Source organism: Manis javanica, chromosome 9, assembly GCF_040802235.1.
Source record: "Manis javanica isolate MJ-LG chromosome 9, MJ_LKY, whole genome shotgun sequence".
In the NCBI taxonomy this organism is placed as follows: Eukaryota; Metazoa; Chordata; class Mammalia; order Pholidota; family Manidae; genus Manis; species Manis javanica.
The window spans coordinates 67,084,014-67,102,184 of NC_133164.1; positions in this window are offsets into that span (position 1 = coordinate 67,084,014).

The window sequence follows — 18,171 nt, forward strand, 5'->3', positions numbered from 1 at the left end:
GCGCCCCGGGGCTGGGGGCGGGGGTCCAGCCGGCTGCGCGCCCCGCGGCTAGCGCGTGACTCCGGGCGCCGTCACTCCCGGGCTGGGCTCCCCGAGACCCCGGGGGCTGCTCGGGGAGCGCCTGCAGCGGGGCACACCTATCTCTGGAGGCTGGTTTTGTTCTTGTGCTTTTTAGTAACACCGTGGTCGGTATGTCGATGATACAAGAAAATTACCATCAAAGACAATAATTAATAAATAAGTACAGGGCCTCCCGGCTACAAGAAAACAATAAAATCAGGGTGAGTTGCTCCGGGAAATGTATCTCTTGAGGTCCTAGTCTGGCTACATGCGGGCCACCGATTCCGTCCGAGACCCTCCCCTGCCGCAGCTGAAGCCAGCCGCCGGCCTTCTCCTGACTCATCTCCCGAAGCGGAGCCCTTGCGGTTGCTGGACGCCTCTCTCTTCCTTTCCTGCCACCACAACCAGAGGTCATGGGAAGAAAAGGAAAAGAATGGGATAAGATTGACCTTTTGGGTTGACGTGTACTTAAACTGAACGAATAATTGCGGCACTTAACCTGGAAGATGGAAATACAAAAGTGGTGTGTGCGCAGCAGCTCTTCTGAAAACAATGACAGGCCATTCTGACTCAGCTCCAGCAACTCTTCAATCACTAGCTGAAACCAGGAAGTCTGACCACCGAGGAAAAGTGAAGAAGTGTGTCTGCTCCCCTTTGTTTGGTTTGGAGACACCTGCCCATGGTTGAAGGCATGCACCATCCCAGCACCATTACACACAGAGCCAAACTTATTGTAATAGGGACCATATGTTTCAACTCAAAAGTAATGCCAAACAGTACATGACTTCCAGTCTATGTATTAGTCCCATGTTCTGTTAGTGAATAAGATATAATGAGCTGACTGTTGCCTCCAATTCCATAAAATTTATCATTGAACCTTTGCCAGTTAAGTAGACCCCGGTGGTCAGCATGAGACCATAGCTGACATGCATCTGTTCCCATGTTTTTAACCCTCATGTTTTCTGGCAATGATTTCATAAACACACCTCATCTTCATCATCTTATTAGTGATGATGTTATGATCTCTAACGCAAAGCTTTACAGAGAACACAGAAGCAACCAGTTTCAGGTTGGAGAAATCTACTCAGGCTATCATCATGATCTTTGACAATAGGACATTTCCAAACGCTTGCCTACCCTTTAACCCCTAATGCCTTAAGGGTAGCTCATGTTTTTCCTCATTCCAGAAAAGGGTGGAAGAACCATTTGGAAAGAATTCATTTTAGGTTTTTTTTTTTCATCTTTCACACTAGGTAACTGCACTGAGGCTATTAAAATGTTCATATTTTTTTTATTTTTATTGTGAAATTGAAACAAAGGAATAAAATATAAACTACTTAACACTAAACAAGCGGCCCAATTTATCCAATGTATTTCAAATGGATTCCTCTATAATACCATTTTGAAACAACAGGTAAATTTGAAGACAATAAAATGTGGGTGGGTAATATCTTGAGGCTGTGAAAACGATTCTGCTGACTTGAGCTGGTTTTCCATTGGGCCACAGGAAATTGTGCACCAGACAAAGTCAGGAGTAACTTCCAATTGTTCAGATCATAACTTCTTGCGGACTTCCTTACCTTGGCTTTTCTTTTTCTCTTATACTCTCAATCCAATCTGTCAGTAAATCCTGTGACTGGCTGGCATCCATCCCCTCCTCAGCATCTCCCTCCTGGTCTAAACCGCTGGCATCTCTCACCCGAGTGACTCAAACAGCCTCCTGATTGCTGCCAACCCTCCTCACTTCAGTTTGTTTCTGACCCAGCAGGCAGATCGACAATGGTGATAATTACGTTTCTCTACCCAGACTCCTCCAGAATGATTCTAAAATGAAAAGATTTTTTTAAAACATCCCCCACAGGCTTCTCGTTTCATTTAGATCAAACCAAAATTTTCCCAGTCGTCCACAGGGCCTTACACACTCCATCACGTATCTCTCTTGACTGCTCCATCCTACCGTCTGTCTCTTGTATTTTACTTATTTTTTTCCTTGTTCTATCTGTATTAGAATGTCATTGTTATGAGATCTTCTTACATTGGTCTCCATTTCCAGGGCCTAAGCTGTGCCTGTCGCAATGCAGACCCTCAGTAAATATTTGTTGAGTATATGTACATATGTGTATATGTGTATATATATATATCTCCTATCCAGCTAATTATATAGAATAAATAACAAATTATAATGCTTCTTTGAGATAATCTTAAGTAAAATATTGGTTATAAGCAAACCTGAAGTTTACACTATGCCACCTGGGAAGGAACTCCATGTAGAGGCTGTTCTTTGGAACAATTGAAAATAGGACATGAGAGTTATATGTAATTTCCAGTCACAGAAAGCATATGGAAAGCATTAATAAATAGAGGTCATAAACAGGAGGCTTAAATTGAAAATAATAAGTCCCCTAATTCCTAATTACACACACTAATTTGCAATTAAGCTGCATTTCATACGAACAATTCAAGATACCTTGTGCCAGAGAAAGTAATACAGGGTTTAATTTATTTAACTATGGTTAATTTTTCCATCTCATCAGCTTTGGGGAAGCCAACTAATACATATGAATAGATTTAGAGATAGATAATGATAGATAGGTAGACAGATAGATAATTATAGATGATAGACAGAGCAAGCTATAGGTATAGATAGATAAACAGATGAAGATTAAATGGTTACCAGGGCAGAGTGGTAGCGTAGGTGGGAAGATGCTGGTTAAAGGGTAAGATGAATAAGCTCTGGGGATCTAATGTACAGCATGGTGACTATAGTTAATAATACTGTGTTGTATACTTGAAATCTGCTAAGAAAGTAGTCTTAAGCATTTTCACTACACACACACACACACATACACACAGAAAGGTAACTATGTGAGTTGACTGATTTGTTAACCAGATTATGGTAATCATTTGCTAAAGTGCATGTATATTAAATCATCACATTGTACACTTTGTATATATAAATTTTACTTGTCAGTTATACCTCAGTAAAACTGAAAAAGAAAAGAAACCTAAACCCAGTCATTCCCCAAACATGTACTGGCTGGCCGCTGTGTTCCTGTTGACAGCCCACCTCACCCGGGTCCCGTCTCAGCAGGGTGGGCTTTCTAGGAGCCACAGGCAACAGGACAAAACCCTACTCAGCACTTCGATCTCCTCTAACCTTTTCAGGAGGCATTATTAATACACAGCAACCATCCCTAAAATTGTTTCTTCCCCTGGCTAACCTCAGCGTACTTTGTACAGTTTCTTGCTGCGCCTGAAAATTTAAATGCACCTTTTTCCTACTGCTCAGTTTCTGTTTCTCAGCACAAGCCATCACCACGTGACCTAAACTAAGTCACCTTCTCATTCTCTTCACTCTCCTTTTCTCTCTTCCCTTCTTTGCCATTTCTTATACTTGAAATGTAATTTGCATCCTTCTTTCTCACAGTCTCTTTATTTCACTCAGTAGTAGTGCTCACCCGTGTATTATCAATTAGCTTGATTTTCATAACAAAACCGTAAGGGTGAAACATAAGAGTTAGGGTGAAGAGGGGGACCATGAGGGGAGAAGGAAAGAGGTGTAGGGGGAATATCCCACCTATCCTCAGTGTGCAGAGGAAAGGAAAGATGCTTTGAATATTCATACAGAAAAAAACATATTTATATCACTAGTTGCTTGGATGGAGAGCTAAATAAAAAGCTGTCCCTGAACTGAACAGCTTTTGGGATTTGGGATGGATTATGTGGATAAAAAATAATAGGGAGCTGGGGGTGGGCAGCATCAAGTCTGTCCTTTCGTTCCAACTGCGAGACAGGACGTGCCTTCCTGGGATTCCCACAAATACCTCACGTTCAAAATGCCCCAACCTGAAGCCCCTATCAGTCCAGAGCAACACGGCTGTGCCTTTCTCATTGCTGCAGTTAAGTTTCTGAACCCCGCTGCCTGCCGAGGAGGAAGCAAGGCGTCACCCTGGAGCCCCCCTTGCCCCCTCCCACATGCCATCTGCTCCAGGTTCACCGCTGTCCTTGATCCTCACCCTCATCCGGACCACGTCCACTGGGCTTCCAGGCCACCGCGCCTCCAGCCCAGCCTCCAAAACAATGATTCTCAAATTGCGGTTTGGGGAACTCTGGTGGTTCCCCTGTTTCTGCTTGTTCTGTTTCGCTTTGGGTTGTTTGTTTTGCCTTCTTTTGCTTTGGGCATCCTGACTTCCCCTTCACCCAGAACGCCTCCTTCCACCCCACTCAGGGCGTCTTTCCTGCCGCCCCAGCAGAGGGGGAAGGCCTTCCAGCCTTCTGCCAGCGTGCAGGTTGGAGACGTGCCTCTGCCATCCGTCAGCGGACCAGAGGGTTATGATGACTTAGTTCTCACACCGGTCTCCTCTGGAGTGCTTCAAATTTGAAGGCCATCTGGCCTGAGTATGTAATCAAATTTTAATTTCTTAATAGAATTGAGGTTTAATTTATGTGACTTTTCAAATAAGTTTTTGTTCTGAAATATCTTACACAACTTGACAAATGGAAGATCATATATACAGTCCTGCTCTATATAGTCTCTTAACTGTTATACAAGGAATTAGTATTTTGCTAAGAATCATATTGAGCTAGAAATATTAAGGATAAGAGTTAGTATTCCTTCTGTATATTTGCCCCCAGATTATCTCTTAACATTATTAAACATCTTCCTTAGTATTACGGTTTCCTGATTTGTTCAGCTGAAAACCATATTTCTCACATTTTCTTGCACATAGGGATGGACATGTGACTAAGTTCTCCCAATGGTATGTAGGCAGAAGTTGTTGCAGGGAGCTTCTGGAAATGCCTCCTAATGTCTTCCCCTTTCCTTTTTTTATGCTCTAGACATAGATGTGATGTCTGGAGTGTTATTAGCCATCTTGTGATTGTGAAGCAGTTTGTACAAAGAGAGCAGAAAAGTGAAGGCTCCTGAGACACTGATGACATTTTAAGAAGACTCCAAATTTCTTTTACACTAGTGAAAATATTTACCTTGTTTAATCCACATTATTTGTTACCATGTAGCCTAATGTAAATTCTAGCCAGTTCACTGAGATCGTTCTAAAAATATCTTGTTATATAGCCTCTAACGTGGAAGAGCTGAATTCCAACCAAGTCAGTTAGGTTATGGAATCACCATTTGTCATACAGCAAAACCATTTAAAATTGTCTTCTTTGCCACATGCTGAAACCTCTGCAATTTCCTGTTTGTTAAACTCATCTTTACTCATTCTGATGTCTATTTGAGTTGGCATAAGAAAAGTTTTAGATTGTGATGGATATTCATTGGCTTAATTGATAGGGAAATAAACTTTATTTACTTTTATTTACCCATATATTAATTAGCTATAAAATGAGAACATGCGTCAGGCTATGAAAATGCAACCAAATATCAAATCCCTCAGACTTAAGGGGACACATCAATTTGATCACCCAATTCACAGGGACAGATGATGAAGTAGTGGAAATAATATGCTACATTTTAAAATGTATCTTTAGGAAAGATGTTTTCATTAAAATTTTTAATTTAATGTGGCAACTAAATATTAAACACCATGTATATATACTAAAAACAAAACAAAACAAAGAAATTTTGTCAAGCACAGGTGTAAGGGAGAATACAATGACAAATAGCACATCATCCCTGCATATGAAGAACACCATAGTTTGACTAATAAAACCAACAAATGAAATTTTTTTTATAGTTGAAGGAGTTATAGTAAATAAGATTCAATGACTTGCTAACAATCATACAAGTTAACAGAAGAATCCAGGTCTCTTTACTCCTAGATCAGTGACTTCCTACAAAGTCAGCCTTCTGACTTAAGAGAGGGTAGAAGAGAATATTTTCAATTGACCCAGAAAAGGAACACTTTTTTTGATTTCCATGAAATAATGAATACTTCATTTACTCGAGATGGTTTAGAAAACACTGAATATTTTCAAGACTAACCATTTTTGAAATCTTAGCCAAAAGAAAATAAGTTTCCAGGGCAGATTAAATTTATTGTATCATGGTTTAGATAAATCAATTATTTCTATCCAGTTTCTCTTTTTTCCCTATATCAGATTAGATTCGTCTACATTTAACAGAAAACTTAAAATTTAAGTGCTTAAACACACAAAGTTTTGCTCACTAGAATGAACACATCTAGAGGCAGGAAGTCCAAGACAGGTCTGGAGTCTCCACATAGTGACCAGGGGTCCAGCCTCCTTCTAACTTTATGGGCCACCATTCACAGCAAATGGCTCATGGCTTCCAATCTGAAGCATCACAGAATGGCGGCTTGTGTACCAGACCTCACATTTGTGTTCTTGATATCATGAAGTACAATTAGGGGAAGTACAAACACACAAAAATCTTCAACTGAATCAACTCCTTTAAGACACCTACTCAGAAATCTTATACCCAGCATTTCACTTGCTTCTCATTATCTAGAATTAGATGTGTCACACTTAGTTCAAGGGAGTTGTGAAACAGTGGTCTCTGAGCTAGGCATCCAGCCATCCTGAATGACGTCACAGCTCCTTCTCTAATAAAGAACTAGGCTAAGGGACAGTTGGCAGACAGCCAGCAGTCACTGGCATGACCTCCCCAAAATATCAAGGGACTTGTGTTTGTCAGCAGCAATATCCTCTTAATATTTGACTTTAATTATATTTAATAATACAACATCAATACCAAATTAGTATTTTGTATTGGTCATTAATATTCAACATATTTAATAATTATTTATGTTATATATTTAATAGTAATTGGTTATATATTGATATAAATTAAAATGTTAAAATCAAAACAACTCCAGAAATGTCTTAATTTTCTTCTGCTCCATTTCCCAGTCAGAGACAAATAGAAGTAATCATGACAGAATATGGTTACTTAATATAACACAATTGGTTCTGACAAGTTCTTAGTCATACCTCTGACTAGGATACTCAAAGTCAGCTGCACCCAGAAAAATAAAGGTTAAACATGTACAAGGAGATAAACTGGCTTAGTAAGAAAAAAAATACATCAAGACACCTCTTTGCCAAAATGATCTGTTTGTCAAAAACAATCAGAATTATTCAGATTGTTTTTTTAACACAATTTGCTAAAATTTTTGGATAGGAGGCCAACCAAAAATAATTAATGTCAAAATGTGATATTTCCCTTAATTATGGGGTAGCAAAATTAATTTACTAAGTAAAAATTGACCTAAACTTGGTTACCTTCTGTGTCATTGTATTCCCTCCAAGATATGACTCCACAGGGACAAAGATCACAGAAAGGAAGTTGTCCAAGTGCATAAGAACAGGAAGAGGGGAGGTTCTGCCTGGTGGGTGGTGGGTGCTCTTGAATTTGGGTCACCAGCTGAGATGGGACAAATTTCTTTATCATATGGTGGCTGTAGACCTGCCTGAAGGTACCTGGGTTGCTCACTCTATTTGGCTGACTGTGTTGTTCACCCATTAGTTTTTGCAGGTTCATCTCTAGGGATCATCTCTAGAGTGCTTATCAATTTCCTGTGCATGTGGGTCTCCTGGGGATCTGCTGAAACACAGAGTCTCTTTCAGTGGGTCTGGGCGGGGCGTCACCAGCTCTCGGGCGGGGCGGACACTGAGTGGCAAAGTCAGAAAAGAGATGAACTCTTTAGCATGTCAGGGACACCTGGAAGGCCTCACCCCCAGAGCTTCCTACTGAGTGGGGGGACCGAAGAACTAGCATTTCTAACCTGTTCTCAGTGAGCTGATGCTGCTGACCCAGGAACCAACCACCCTTGAAGAAACCACTAAGTTAGAGTTTCATTATGAATTATCAGACAGGTGAGAAATATGGGGGATTAAGAACGGTAATGGAGAGCCCTCTCGTGGAATCCCTACTGGGACAAATTTGTGAATCTGGATTTTAAGTTTTATATACATTGTTAGGGTCCAGGCTTCCGAGGCTTCTCCAGAGAACAAACTACACAGGCATAGAGATGTAAATTCAAGCAAAGTCTTTATTCAGCCAGCTAGCTGGGGTCCAAGTGTCAGCCCGACGCAGCGGGTCTCAACAAGGACCCTGAGCACTCAGAGCCAAGGGTTTATATAGCATTTTCAAAGCACTTAACTCATAGTAATTTTCCACAGCTATACATTATTCTTGCAAGACATACATCCTGGGGTTAAGCAAGGGCAGGATAAGACTACACCTCAATGGTGAGGGGGGTTCTGCATGACAAGCTTGGTATGTAAGATTAACTGACCAAGGTTAGCTGACCAAGGGTCACAGCTGCCCACCACCCAGTGCTCATGATTAACTTATTTTTCAAGGCCTTACCCAGGCCCAGGTTTTTTTTGGTTTTTTTTCTTCTTCCTGAGTCACACCCTCAGAAAATGGTTTCTAGGTTTCTAAGATGGCTATGCTTATGCTAATTTACTAATCTTACTAATGCTTAGATTCTACATTTCCCCACTTTCCTTTGACCATTCCAATCATGGAATGTTTGTTTCTTCCTGCTGTGTGAGTGAATGATACTGCGGTCTCAGCATTAGCACCTGAACAGCACTCTTTCCCTAACAAAGGCTATTAGCTGGTTTAAGATACAGGGACCTAAAGTGAGAAGCAGTATAAAAATAAGCAAGGGCCCTGCCAGGGTGGATATCAGGGTTGTAAACCACGGGGATTTAGTAAACCAGGATTCAAATAGCCCTTGGCTGGCCTCTTGCTCTCTCTTCCTTTGATCTGGCCTCTCTCTAAGTTTAGACATTGAATCTCTTACTAATCCGGAATGGTCTGCTGTTAAGGTTTAGTGAAGTTTTATTAGTTCTTTTTCCTGACTCTTAATGCTCTCTGCACTCTTTTACATTTCCCCCCTTTTCTTGATTAGACTGTGGAATCTTCCACAGCGGCATCTGGGTCCTGATACCTTTGACGAAGGACTAAGAGTTGGACAGTGTCAATTCTTTCCTGCACAAACTTAACAAGCCTGTTAATTATGCACGGGCCAATCGTAAACAGCAACAGCAGGATGACGAGCGGCCCCGCAACGGCCGAGAGAAGGGTAGCAAACCAAGGTTTGTATTTGAACCAAGACTCAAACCAGCCTTCACTACTTTCATATTCTTTACGCCTCTTCTCTAAATCTTTTTTTAGTTTGGCCAAGGAATCTCTGACTGCTACATAGAAGCAGCACTCTTCTCTTAAGGCTGCGCATAACCCACCTTCCTTTAAGAACAAGAGGTCCAGGCCTCTTCGGTTCTGTAAGACCACCTCGGACAAGGAGGTGAGGGATTGCTCTAGGTCTGATATTGTCTGTCGGAGTTGTTCTAGGTCTCTGTCGATTGCCAGCCTCAGGGCTGTGAGCCCCTTTTCTCGAGTTACAAGGGCTGCAACCCCCGTGCTTGCCCCTGCCATCCCTAAGGTGATGAGGGTCCCAATGGTCAGGGCCGTAACAACCTCCCTCTTGCTCCGGTGGGGGCTCAGCCTTTCTTCCCAATAAGAAAGGAGAGATTCATGAGAATGATACATTAGGCGAGGTAGAATGACCACCAGCACACAAAACTCACTGTTAGCATTGAACACAGAGGTGGATAGGGCCGGAGTGAGGCCTGTCTTTGAGCAGAGCCACCAGCCCGAGGAGGGTATAATCCACTTTCCCTGCTCCCACGTAGTGTTATTATAGGAGGAGCATAACTGGCTCTGGGTTGTCGGGACTGTGCCTACACATGTACCAACGACTGAGACTTGAGCGATTATAAGTCCCCACAGTCTCCCGTCCCAGTAAGTGGGATGGGAGTTGTTGATAGTGTAGGAGCCATTTATCCCGATTGCCTCATAGAAGGGGGGTGAACCTGGGTAGCATAGCCAACAGGGATCGGTGAGGGAGGAAGTGGTGTGGTTAAGAGTCTCTACAACTGCCTGCACCATTTCCCACATGGGATTATCTAACCCGGAGGGAGTATGCTGGGCCCATAACCCAGAGGTCGATGGACCCGGTCCTCTCGTGGGCTCTGGAGCAAGCGTTCTGGTCGGCATTTTCTCATCCTTTTTGCTCAGGCCCTTGTCCTAGATTGAAGGTTTCTGGGGATTTATAACCGGGTTGGGACCTACGGCAGTGGTGGGAGTTGACACGGTTAATTTAATGATGAGGGTCGAGCCGGCATGCCCCCCATATTTATAATACACCATTCCCCACACTAGTCCATTTATCCAGCGCGATACCTCAGTGTTTTTGCCCATCTCGGTGAATTGAACTCTTACCCAATCCTGGTCCGTTTTGTCACAAGCCTTGGTTTTGTAAAGGGTCATAGGCTGGTGACGAGGGATGCCCTTGTTGACATAAGTAAATTTGACAGAATCGATTTTTGTAACTGTCCATCTCCAATCCCCATCGTTCGAGGTTACACAGTCCCAGCTGGCACAAAAGAAGTCATGCCACCCCCCACAGTGCCTTCCTTTACCTGTTCCTGGGCAAGCATAAAACCCATGGGAGCAAGCCAAATTTGGAGGGATGGATCAATAAACGGGGTTGATCTGTCGAAAGCAGAAATACAGGTCAGGCCACCAGGTTCCGATTGGTGCACTGTGTTGTGTGGAGTTGATGACTTCCCCATTGTCACTATCAATCAGCATCCAGGTCAGGTTCCTTGGTTGATGGGGGTTGGTGCCTCTGATCCCCACAGATGTGGCTCCCGTGAAGATCCATACTAAGGAGCTTATTAGCAGGATCTCTTTCATCTTCGGCTTAAGTGTAGTTTTAGGGGATTGGCAGGATGCTGCTGCACCTTCCACTTTTCCTTACGGGCCCCTGGGCCTTTATGAGGCAGGACCTTCCAAACGTGGGTGTGGTGTACCCAGGGAGCGATACCATCAACCTTGAGAGCAGTGGGGGTGGTAAACAATACAACATAAGGTCCTTTCCACCTGGGCTCGAGAGTCTTCACTTGATGTCTTTTGACCCATACTATATCCCCTGGGACTATGCCATGTTCCGGGCTCGGAATTTTCCCGCCCTCATAATATGCTCTGATCAGGGGCCAGATTTCTTGCTGCACTTTAGCAAGAACTTGCAACACATTCAGATAGTCAGGGGCCGGGTCCTCTGCATCGGGAAGCTGCACTCATCGAGTTATAGGTGGAGGGGCCCCATACATTATCTTGAATGGAGTTAAACCATGTACATAGGGGGAGTTCCGAGCGCAGAAGATGGCTAAGGGAAGGAGAGTCACCCAGTCCCCACCAGTCTCCAATACCAATTTAGAAAGGGTCTCTTTCAAGGTCCGATTCATTCTCTCTACCTGCCCAGAGCTTTGTGGGTTATAAGCACAATGTAACTTCCAATCTACTCCCAAAGCTAGGGCTAGTCCTTGCAGGACTTTGCTAACAAAAGCCGGGCTGTTATCGGAACCTATTGCTTCAGGGACCCCATATCTGGGGATGATTTCTTCAATTAATCTTTTTGCTACTACCTGGCTAGTCTCATGCTTGGTTGGAAAGGCCTCCACCCACCCAGAGAAAGTATCTACCATAACTAGCAAATACCTGTATCCATACTTCCCTGGTTTTATTTTGGTGAAGTCTACTTCCCAATTCCTCCCTGGAGCCCTCCCCCTATCCCGGGTACCTGCTGGGTGCAGCCCTCTTGGGGCTGGTCTTAGCATTGCACAACTACTGCATTCTTTCGTGATCTGGCGAGTTACCTCATTCTGGTGGGGAAACACCAACTGCGCAGACTGGAAAAGGCTGAGCAGTTTTTTTCCACCTAGATGGGTGGACTTATGCAGATTAGCAAGCAGGTACTGTCCTAATGCTTCTGGCAAGATCAATCTACCCTCCTGGTCCCTACCCCAATGTCCCTCTCCAAACACTTCCCCTGGGACTTGTTTCCTAATCCACTCAAGATCTTAAGGGGAATACTCAGGTTTGGGCGGCAGTGCGGGCAGTTCAGGTATGGGTATTTCGAGGGCCGCAAGCACAAGAGAGTCCGAGAGGGCTGCCCTCTTAGCTTCCGCATCTGCATGGCTGTTGCCGATGGCCTCGGGTGTCTTCTTTGATTGGTGGCCCGGTACATGTATAACTGCTACCACTTTAGGTTTTTCAACAGCAGCTAATAGTCTTTGGACTTCTTGCAGATTCCTCAGTCCCTTCCCTTCCGCGGAACGGAATCCTCTTTCTCGGTAGATGGCACCATGGACATGGACAGTGCCAAAGGCGTATCTGCTATCTGTGTAAACATTGGCCCGCTTTCCTTCTGCTCTTTCCAGGGCCTCAGCGAGAGCAATACGTTCCGCCTTCTGTGCTGAGGTGCCAGGGGGCAGAGCTGTGCTCCAGACAACTTCCCCGTCGTGGGTTACTGCTGCTGCCCCTGCTCTCCTGACCCCCTCCTGCACAAAGCTGCTCCCATCCGTATACCAATTTAGCTCACAGTTCAGTAACAGTGTGTCTTTCAGGTCTGCTCGCACCTGGATAATTTCGGAAAGGATATCTCTACAGTCATGGATGGGGGTCGTCAGATCTGGGTCCGGCAGAAGGGTGGCAGGATTTAGGGTTACCGAGTCAGAGAAGGCGATTCGGGGAGAATCTAGTAGGAGCCCTTGATAGTGGGTGAGTCTTGCGTTCGTCATCCATTTTCCCGGAGGATGCTTGAGGATCCCCTCCACGGTATGTGGGGCTGTTATTCTCAGATTTTGGCCAAAAGTCAGCTTTTACCAGTGGAGCGATGGCTGCTAGGATACGCAGACAAGGTAGCCACCCGGAGGCCACTGGGTCTAGCCGCTTGGACAAATAAGCCACAGGTCTCTTCCACAGGCCCAGCTGCTGAGCCAGAACTCCTTTAGTCACTCCCTTCTTTTCATCTACAAACAGGATAAAGGGTTTTTCTGGGTCTGGCAGAGATAGGGCAGGGGCCCGGAGGAGAGCTTCTTTTAGTCTGTCAAACGCCTCTTGTTGTTCCTGCATACATTGCCAGCCCGGCCCTTCTTTGGTTGCTTCATATAGCGGTCGGACTATTTATGCGTACCCTGGAATCCAGAGCCTGCAAAACCCGGCTGAGCCAAGAAATTCTCTCACTCCCCGGGGTGAGGAAGGGCCGGGGATAGCCAGGACAGTTTGCTTCATGGCCTGTGTTAGCCACCTGGCCCCATTAGATATTTTGTACCCCAAGTAGACTACTGACCTCTGACAGATGTGGGCTTTCTTGGCGCTGGCTCGATATCCCAGTTTGCCTAGTTCAGCCAGCAAGTTCCCCGTGGCTTCTTCGCACTCTTCACGGGTTTCTGTGGCCAGCAACAGGTCATCTACATACTGCAACAACGTCACGTGGGGGTGGCTCCTACAAAAGGGCTCCAAGTCCTGGCTTAGGGCTTCATTGAATAAGGTGGGAGAGTTCTTGAAGCCCTGAGGCAGTCTAGTCCAGGTAAGCTGCCCTTTTCTTCCTCCCCCTGGCTCTTGCCACTCAAAGGCAAACAAAGGCTGACTAACTTCAGAGAGTGGAATACTAAAGAAGGCATCTTTCAGGTCCAGAGTAGTATACCACACATGCGTGGGTGGCAGGTGGCTGAGTAAGGTGTAAGGGTTAGGCACTGTAGGATGGATGTCTTCTACCCTCTCATTGACTTTCTGCAAGTCTTGCACTGGCCTATAATCTTTACTGCCAGGCTTCCTCACTGGAAGCAGAGGCATATTCCATGCAGATTGGCAGGTCTTAAGGATTCCTGTCTCTAACAGTCTATGGATATGGGGTGCTATCCCTTTCCTAGCCTCTTCTGGCATTGGATATTGCCGGACCCGGATGGGTAGAACTGTGGCTTTGAGTTGAACAATGACCGGGGACAGGTGTTTAGCGAGACCAATTCCTCCGGTCTCGGCCCATGCGGAAGGGAACTTCTGTACCCAAGAGTCCATCTCTCCCTGGCCCCCCCTTTTCTTGATCCGCCTGAAACAGACGATGTTCGTCGGCCAGGGACAGAGTTAGCACATGCACCAGTTGTAGGGGCTGCCCTTCTTTGTCCATGATTTTTATCCCTTCGGGTTCAAAATGAATGCGAGCCCCGACCTTGGTTAATAAGTCTCTGCCCAGCAATGGTGCGGGGCTTTCGGGTACGACCAGGAATGAGTGAGAGACCTGATGCCTTCCTAGGTCCACTTTTCTGTTAGTAGTCCAGGCACATTTCCTGGACCCTGTCTCTCCCTGGACTATACTTGTGCATCCTGGGTTTAGGGGGCTGTGGGCCTGGTTGAGAACTGAATATTGTGCCCCAGTATCTACCATAAACCCAATGGGAGTCCCCTCCATGCACAGGGTTACCCAGGACTCGGGGAGGGGTGCCGAGCCCCGTCCCTGTCAATCCTCCTCTCCTAGGTGCAGGGTCTTAACAGGGTTCCCTCTCCCTTGTTCCCTCCTTTGGAGGCACTCCCTCTTCCAATGTCCATATTTCTTACACAGGGCGCACTGATCTTGTCCTAGTCGTGATTGATGGGGTCCTGTTCCTCGAGGTGGCCTAGGGCCCTCCTTCACCCCGGCCAGAAATATCCTGGCCATCTCCTCCCTCTGCTTCTTGTTCTCCCTTTTCTGAAATTCTCTGTCTTCCTTCCTATTTTTCTCCTGCATTACCCATTTCTCTTTCCTCAGCCTTTCTTCTCTATCTTCCGGAGTTTCTCTAGCATAGAAGACTTTCTTCGCCTGCTGCAGCAGTTCCCTAATAGAGATCTTCCCTAGGTCCTCCCGCTTGTGGAGTTTTCTCGGGATATTGGGGGCTGCCTGGTTGATAAATGAGAGGACTACAGCTGATCTGTGTTCCTCTGCTTCCGGGTTTATGGGAGTATACTGCCGGTAAGCATCAAACAGCCTTTCCAGATACGCGGCTGGGCTTTCCATTTCCCCCTGAACAATAGTTTTTACCTTAGCCAAGTTTGTGGGTCGTCTGGCGGCCGCCCAGAGACCCGTCATCAGAGTCTGGCGGTAGACCCGGAGATGCTCCCTACCTTCTGCAGTTCCGAAGTCCCAATCTGGGCGCGTAAGTGGGAATGCCTCGTCGATGATGGGCTGGAGGGTAGTGGGTCTTCCATTTTCTCCGAGGACATTTTTCCTGGCTTCATTGAGGATACGCTCTCATTCTTCCGTTGTGAAGAGAGTGCGGAGTAATTGCTGGCAGTCGTTCCAAGTGGGACGATGGGTAAACATAATTGACTCCACTAAACCTATAAGACACTTGGGGTCCTCTGAGAAGGGAGGATTCTGAGTCCTCCAATTATAAAGGTCACTAGATGAAAAGGGCCAATATTGATATTGCTGAGCAATGCCGGTACCGATGGCACGCACAGGCAGAACCGGCACTGCTCCTTCTGAGGTGGAGGAGCCTCCCCTTCTTGTTCCCTGGCCCCTCGAGACCTTAGCTGCATTCCTCCAGTTCTACCTAGCGCCCAGCGTGGGGCCAGGGCGGGGGAGTGTGAGGAAGCTTTTCCGGCCTCCCGCCTCCCTCTGCTGAAGAATCTGGGGAAGCTGCAGCCGCCTGGTTCCCGCTGGCTTCCCTAGCCGCATTTTCTATCCCCCCGGCAGCTTCACCCCTCTCCTCTGCATACGGGGGTGGCTGCTCAATCGGCGGGAGGGGGTAAAGAGGAGAACTGTCGGGGAGGACAGGCGGCGCACTTGGGCACACAGGATTTCTGGCCCTGCGATCAGAGGGCTTTAATTTTTCCTGGGCAACTAGGACAGAGGTCTTTTGTGGGTCAGTATGAGGTTTCTCCACCAAAAAGGGCTCCAACCAGGAAGGGGGATTCTCGGCCAAATTTTCCCAGACAAGAATATAGGGAAGTTGGTAGGGTGGCCCTCAGGACCTGGCCGGGAGATAATGGCTTTGATCTTGCCAATAAGGTCCAAAGAAAGAGACCCCTGGGCCGGCCAGCCTACTCCGAAGGAAGGCCACTCGACTGAGCAAAAGGTGTCGAGCTTACCCTTCTTGATGCCAAGGCTCATACTTAAGGCCTGTTCCTTGACCTTGGGGAAATGGGAGAGGATCAGACTCTTAGGAGTAGCCTGAGTCTGACCCATGGTGAGAAAGAAGAAGGAAAAAGAATATGAGGGAGACAAAGGCGAAGGATGAAGATGCCACTTCAAACAAAATGACTGTTGTATGTGCTTGTGAACGAGTGCCTGTCGTTGCACAGTTTTTCTTCCGCAGGGGACACGAATTTATCTGGGATTCGTGGCTGTGACCCCCTTATCCTGTCACGGGAGTCTTCTAGCGGCGGGCGCCCTAATGGCTCTTAATTGCCCGACCCATGCCCGCAGGGAATGATGTAGTGGCAGAAAGGAGGAACGGACAAACAAAATGACTGTTGTATGTGCTTGTGAATGAGTGCCTGTCGTTGCACAGTTTTTCTTCCATGGGGGACGTGAATTTATCTGGGATTCACGGCTGTGACCCCCTTATCCTGTCACGGGAGTCTTCTACTGGCGGGCGCCCTAATGGCTCTTAATTGCCCGACCCGTGCCCACAGGGAATGATGTAGTGGCAGAAAGGAGGAACGGAGAGAGCAGGAGAACCTTAGAACAAGGAAACTTAAAATGAGAAGTGCAAAAAGAAATATAAACCAAAACCAAAACACAGTAAAACAATCAATGATAACACCAAGCACACACACCACATCTGATCGCACTCGTTCAGACCGGTCCTTCTCTCACTCTGGTGCGCACCACACTCACCACTTTCAGGGTCCTCAAAAACTCTCGTAATTCTCCCAAAGGGCATCCACTCGGACTGCAGCAGGGTGACGAGCTCGATCTTTTCCTCTTCAGGCACCAGTTTTCTGCTGATCGGATTTGCCTTCCTAAGGCCGAGTCACTCGGACCCTAGGGCCAGGATTGGTTACCTGCGATTTTACCCAGGGTCAGGACTACCAGCCTGGACTTCCTCACTCGGGACCACTAACCCGAGACCATACACGGGATGGCGACTCCTGCTTTATAATGGATTTATGCAGACACGAGGGGGCGACCCTCGAATTACACTGCCCCGTCCGGACAGTTAGACCTTGCCTCCAGCCGTCCTTTGTTCTCAGGGAAGCCGCTCATATCCCAGACGAGCCCCCAAATGTTAGGGTCCGGGCTTCTGAGGCTTCTCCAGAGAACAAACTACACATGCATAGAGATGTAAATTCAAGCAAAGTCTTTATTCAGCCAGCTAGCTGGGGTCCAAGTGTCAGCCCGACGCAGCGGGTCTCAACAAGGACCCCGAGCACTCAGCCAAGGGTTTATATAGCATTTTCAAAGCACTTAACTCATAGTAATTTTCCACAGCTGCACATTATTCTTGCAAGACATACATCCTGGGGTTAGGCAAGAGCAAGATAAGACCACTCCTCAATTGTCAGGGAGGTTCTGCACGATAAGCTTGGTATGTAAGATTAACTGACCAAGGTTAGCTGACCAAGGGTCACAGCTGCCCACCACCCAGTGCTCATGATTAACTTGTTTTTCAAGGCCTCACCCAGGCCCAGGTTTTTTTTGTTTTTTTTTTCTTCTTCCTGAGTCACACCCTCAGAAAATGGTTTCTAGATTTCTAAGATGGCTATGCTTATGCTAATTTACTAATCTTACTAATGCTTAGATTCTACATTTCCCCACTTTCCTTTGACCATTCCAATCATGGAATGTTTGTTTCTTCCTGCTGTGTGAGTGAATGATACTGCAGTCTCAGCATTAGCACCTGAACAGCACTCACTCTTTCCCTAACAAAGGCTATTAGCTGGTTTAAGATACAGGGACCTAAAGTGAGAAGCAGTATAAAAATAAGCTAGGGCCCTGCCAGGGTGGATATCAGGGTTGTAAACCATGGGGATTTAGTAAACCAGGATTCAAACAGCCCTTGGCTGGCCTCTTGCTCTCTCTTCCTTTGATCTGGCCTCTCTCTAAGTTTAGACATTGAATCTCTTACTATTCCGGAATGGTCTGCTGTTAAGGTTTAGCGAAGTTTTATTAGTTCTTTTTCTTGACTCTTAATGCTCTCTGCACTCCTTTACATACATGAATCATATAAATATCATCCAACCTTAATCTCTAAGCTTCCTATGTCGGGTAGGAAAGACAAAGTCAAAACAAGGAAATTGTTTCATTTCTACTTTGGATTAAAAGGTTCTTTTTAGTTTTTCTTGAG